The 6000-nt window shown below is 37.4% G+C and overlaps 1 long non-coding RNA gene across 1 annotated transcript; it reads left to right on the top strand.

The window, feature by feature from the left end:
• The first annotated feature begins 561 nt into the window (after window positions 1–561).
• LOC127120303 (uncharacterized) lies at window positions 562–4902 on the top strand. The gene is made up of 3 exons (XR_007803175.1): window positions 562–1860; window positions 2229–2431; window positions 4112–4902. It is a non-coding gene; the product is annotated as an uncharacterized LOC127120303 (long non-coding RNA).
• Window positions 4903–6000: the final 1098 nt, after the last annotated feature.

The raw sequence follows: 6000 nt of genomic DNA, 5'->3' as shown, positions 1-6000 counted from the left end.
AAGATAGGCGAGGCATCCACCTCGAATCTTAATCTCAGGAGTGCATGGTATCCACCATGTTCCATTTCCATCTTTATTGAAAAAGTGTTAAATAGGGATTAAGTATTTTTGAGTTTTATTATGAAAATGGCTTGACATTGGATCAAGCATTGATGGACGTTTAAGAGAAATTTGAATGAGTGTTTGAGAGAAACAGAATAGATAGATTTGGATGACGGCGAGAACTAGGATAGGCGAGACATCCATCTCGAACCCTAGTCTCAGGAGTACGTGGTATCCACCACGTTCCATTTCCATCTTTATTGAAAAAGGTCTTAAATATGAATTAATATTTTTTTGAGTTTTTTATTATGAAAAATGGCTTGACGTTGGATCAAGCATTTGATGAAGGTTTGAAAGAAATGGAATAGAATGGGAGGAAGAAATGGATTAATTTGTTTATTGAGAAAACACTTGATGTTGGATCGAGTTTTTATTTTTGATCCTTTAGAAATGGTTGATTTTATTCTTGTGTTATTAGCTAACTAAACAGTCAAGCAAATAAAGAAATAAAAAGTGATAAAATTATTACATGCCATGGGAGTGGGGGTACATTTTATCGAATGGGGATTCAAAGTAATGAAATAATTAAATCGGATCAATCAATGAATAAACAAGGCATGAGTGTAGGTGTAAGAGAACTGTCTCATTGTAAGAAGGCCCAAGAGTAAGCCATGCGAAGAAAATAAATAACACAACAAGTTATATTCACAAGGCACTCAAAAATTAAATTGAAAGAAACAACATCGGGACGTGCACGGATAAAAATCGGGATGCGAGGATGTGAATCAAAGTCACATAACGCAAGAACGTGCACAGAGGTGGAAATTGAAAAGCAAACATGAAACCTAGATAATGTGCTCAAAGCCGGTTTGCACATATTGACAATAATTGAAATGTCATATGCGATTAATCATAACACGGCAAAATTCTATTGATATTTCGATAAAATAATTATAGATAAACAACATGAGAGTTATTGAATCCATAAATTAAAATCGATGCTTTGTCAATTAAAAATAAATAAAAGGGAAAGCATTACAAAATAAGTATAGGAGAAATTGGGTTAAGACATAAACATGAAAAATTAACAATAGGAAGTTAAATGCTAAAAAAACAAAATGCCACAAGTGGGATTCAAACCCACTACAAAAGGGGAGATGAACTAACTCCATCTCCACCCGAACACAAGTTGTTTACTGCTAGGCTACGACCAACAAATACCTAAGTGCTAACCGAGAAAGAAAAAAAAAACAACAATAAACCAACAAAAATGGGTCGCTGGATTTCTATGGGATCCAAGAGTCAACCCTAGCCACATGGTTGTGGGGTTAGAAATAAGACAAGTTTCCATCATTGATGGCTAGCTGTTAGCTTTTAATGCAAAACGACTAAAATGAACAGTCAAGAGACTTGGTTAGAGCATATTAGACAGGTGTCAATTTCCAACGGAAGAAAACATTAAAATCAATCATAAAAAAACGTAGAGAAGCAGCAATCAAATAAAAAAAGACATTCATACCAATCTCACTCCCTCACGAGAAATCCAAACTGTCACAACGAAATCCAATGGCGGTTGAGAAGGTAATGCTAAAAACTCTCTTCCGAATGCTCTATTGTTGGTCGGTTCACCCTCCTCCTGAACCCGCTCACTTGCTTCGCCTTTTCACCTTCTACTCTGTGTCTTTGTTGTCGGTATTGAATCGGTTTTGAGTGACAAAGCTTAGCTCAGGCCGATTACGTTTTTAAGTGATTGCTCAACAAATCTTCTGAAAAATGGAGCTTTGAGTGACGTTCACCATACGTTTCTGTAGGGAAACGGTAGGGTTTTCTTTCTCTCTTTTCTATCTGATTTTTTCTTTGTGAACAGTATCGGCGCCCCCCTTTACAATTAGGGTTGGTGTCCTTTTTATATGTGTGGAAAGTGAGTACAACCGGTGCGCAAGAACACGTCAGTGGGGTTTTTGAATCAATCTCTTGCTAGCGGTTTTTGTCCTCAAGCCCTGATTCAAAGAATCCTTTTTGAGTGGTGGTGAGAGTGTGTACGGGAATCCTTGGGATTTTTGTCTTTGTCTGCCTTGTGGTCCCCCTTCCACTCCCAGCTTAAACCTTTACCGTTAGTAATTGGCTATTTACTGTTGTGAATTCTTGCTTTATGAAATTATATTAACTCATGTATTATGCTGCAGATTTGGGATGAAACACTTTTGCAGGGCAAGGTCTTGTGAAGGGTGGTGAGTGTGGAGCTCTTCGCAACATTCTCAGAGGATCCTCCAGTGGAAGGCCACTGTGGTCAATCAAATCAAACAGCGCCGAGTAACGCTTCAACTAATTGCAGACTCTTGAGTCCAGCCTCGCCTTGTTGTGTTCCGCTTCTTGTTCTACAATAACGGTAATTGTAGGATTGATGCTGCGAATGAGACCCAAAAAGTCTCTCAATGCTCCTCCACTGCCATCATGGAGGGTCTTGTGGAGCTGGAAAACACAGTTCACAGCCACAGTTTCATGTTCCTAAAACTCAACATCTCTTTGTACAATTCTTCTGCTAAGATGTTCTTCCTCTAAATCGATGTCACCCATCTAGGCCATGATTTGCAACTTCCAACAAAAGCTTGCTCGCATCTCGACTCTAAGCACTCACTCACGTAGTCGAATAAAACCTTCCTATCAAGCTTAGAGTACTCTTCTCCTCAGTATGTTGTTGTTCCAGTACTGTGATTCTCCAACAGATCGAAGAGATTTGGCATTATGATTGTGTTAGTTCGACCCATGAGGAATTCTTCTGCCATGAACTCTGCATTGCCGAGTATGTTCTGTACATAGTCAAGTTCCATAATGCCTGATCTTTTAAAATCTACCATGTTCGGTGATCTGATTATTTGTGTGACAGACATGTTACGTGCAGTAGATACGGAAGAGCTTTGCTCTAACGACGTCGCTTCATTTTCAAGTGATTCAGATCCGTTTATCTGGGAAATGTTAGATACTTCCTCATCTTGCATGGATGAATAAATCGTGCTGCCATATGTACTATCTTCACTATCCATGTAACTTTCACTAACAGAAGGACCTTGAAAGTTTGTATCAGCATTGGAATACTGAAAACCAAGACCATTTCCACTTTCATCGTTGCTACTATAGCTAGGATCTTCTCTTACTTCCGATGTCTGTAGTTGTTGATTCGTGTTAAGCACTAGCTCGTCAATTGAATAATATCGATAGTTATGCATTCTATCAAGTTCATCACTGAACATTTCATCTTGTTCCTTATCTATGGTGTTTACGATACTGGATGCTTTATCTTACAAACTAGATCTCAAATCAGTAGATGGCTCCTCCGAGGCTAGGGTACATTGAGGTAAGTTAAGTCTCGGTGTTAATTCTTGAAGCTTTTACTCCAACAGAACACTCAATGTATCACTATCTATCATATGTGTCGGAGATAGTGATAATTTTTTGGGATGAAGATTATCATTGTGCCCGAGAGAGTCGACACCAGATCTAGTTCTGGTTTTCGTCACCTAGTCAGAGGATAGTGACTCCGGCATGCTTTTCCTCAAGGGAGATGTAAATGTAAATGAAATAACATCACTGCTTTCGTTCATGTTAAATGCATTCTGATCAATACTTCCATCAGTCGTATAATTGCATTTTATGGACTTGCTTTCGAAATCGCTTTTTGCATGATCGGGACTTCTTGCCTCGTGAAAACCTTCGTTGTTATACTTTTTCTCTTGGGAAATACTTTGTGTTTTGGATGGAGGAAACTCCTTTCGGTTATCAGTTACCCTAGAGCCTGACCTTTTAGGAGGAATATTGACATTCGTAGCACTCTTGTTTGTTGCCTTCCTAATTCCGGTAGAACTTTCAGAAGAAGAACCTCGCGTTGTTGGCTTGTTTGAATCTATTTTTGAGGCTGATTTACCTTTGGAAATCATGCCGTTTTGCTTTTGATTATTCTGAATCAGCACATTGCTGTTACGACTTGCATTCGTTTTCTGCGGCAATGCTCGGTTTATAATTGGTTTTTGGCTTTGATAGTGACCATTGTGATTTGGTTTAATTTTTGTAGGGCCACAGTTGTGTTTGCTGTAGTGACCATGCCGCTGGACTAACCAGTTGTACCAGCATTTGCCGTTTGAGTTTGGGTCTTTTCTCGGGATAGAAACCAGGTGGTGCTGAAGGATATCCAGCAGAGTTTAAGCTACCATTCATGGAGGCAGCTTCTTCAGCGACAAAGGGAAGAAAGAACAGATGTAAGCATGAGAGTTGAGGGTGTAATGGCAGCAAGCCTAGCAGCAACAGTAGCTGCTGTTATTTTTTTTCGATGATGGAAGGGGAAAATTGGTATTCCTTTGAGAGTTGTAATCTTTGGTTGGCATTGCTGGCGAAGATAATCCAAATTTTGCTCCATGTTTGGACTGCCTGTCAGAAAATAATGAGCGATCCGAAGAATATGATGGTTGAGTCCCATTAATACCTACTCTTGGATCTTGATATTACACCACGGGAAAGCCAACTCTTTGGTAAGCATCATTTGAATGATTATTGTTTGAAGAATGTCCATTTTCCACAGTAATGGAGCTTCCTTTATTCATTACTGATGTAGGGACATGTTCAGCGGTAACATCAATTGAAGTTTTCCCTCCATGACCATTTATTTTGTTAGCACCATATGTTCCATTGGCAGAAGCTGGAGGATGATTTGGCATATTATTTGGAATTAGTTTTTTTGGTAGTTTTTGGAGTGAGTTCGACTTGGTCCTAATGTCCATTCTGTAAATTGTAAGCTTAGAAAAATCTCATGATTTGTAATGAATATAACACTGGATGTGAATGAAAATTGGTGTCCTTATAGCAAAACATAGTTTCTTTTTGCCTTAGAACTTCCAAGTATTCATGTGAGATACTTTTTTATTATAATTTATTCATATGCCATGTACATGGATAATTATGATTGAATGAATGAACAAAGTAATCGAACTATGAATGAGTATGTGGAAATTCTTGAATATGACACGGAAAATTTTCCAATGTAATGAAGAAATATGAATGAAAATTCTGAATATGAAATGTAGAATTTTGAATGTGAAATGGAGGATATAAATGTGAATGAAGAAATATGTACGGAATTTCTTTGAATTATGAATGAATGAAACAAAAAATTTTGCACTTGACACATAACTTATTTGAAAGAAAGTGAGAACTAGTAATGTGACAAGGCGAGATGAGTAATCACTTTGATGAAACTGGAACGAAAGATGAAACATGAAGTTTACTTGATTCCGACAAGGGACAGAGGTTTCAAATCTCATATGGCTAAAGAGATTAATCATCTTATACCAAAATAAAGAAACAAAACCCAAAATACAAACATGGACTGGTCGTGGTAGCAAGTCCAACAACTAATGTTGGTGGGTAGCATCATGACCAAATGGAATGGTCATGAAAAAAAGAATGCAAACGAATGATTGATGGGAAAAAATTTCAGGGCCAAAATCAGGGTATGACAGCATCAACAACATAATATGTACTCTTTGAAGAGCATATGCTACTAAGCTTTTAGATGGATTTAACACTCGTGATCCATCATTGCCTTACATTGTTTTTCTGAAACATTCAAAAATTAAGGAGCCTCAAGATAATCACTTATTATATTACTTTATATGGTTTAACAATAGTCATATTTCCCTTACATTGTTAATCTTCTAGGTCAATATGATTTAACTATTTCAAATGCTTGGAGTGGAACGAAGTTGATTTTGAATCAACAACTCTCAGAAATAACAACCTTTATTGACATGTAAAAATAATATATATTTGGAAAATTTTGTTACTCCAACTTCTTATCCTTACAAGTTCAACTATATAACTATTTTTCTTTAACCATCAGGCTACCGAATACCATCAAAACAATAACTTAAACTGGACCAGCTAAAGGAACAATTGTGTCTTTGACTC

The sequence above is a fragment of the Lathyrus oleraceus genome, chromosome 2, assembly GCF_024323335.1.
Source record: "Lathyrus oleraceus cultivar Zhongwan6 chromosome 2, CAAS_Psat_ZW6_1.0, whole genome shotgun sequence".
In the NCBI taxonomy this organism is placed as follows: domain Eukaryota; kingdom Viridiplantae; phylum Streptophyta; class Magnoliopsida; order Fabales; family Fabaceae; genus Lathyrus; species Lathyrus oleraceus.
This window is presented reverse-complemented; position numbering and strand designations above follow the sequence as displayed.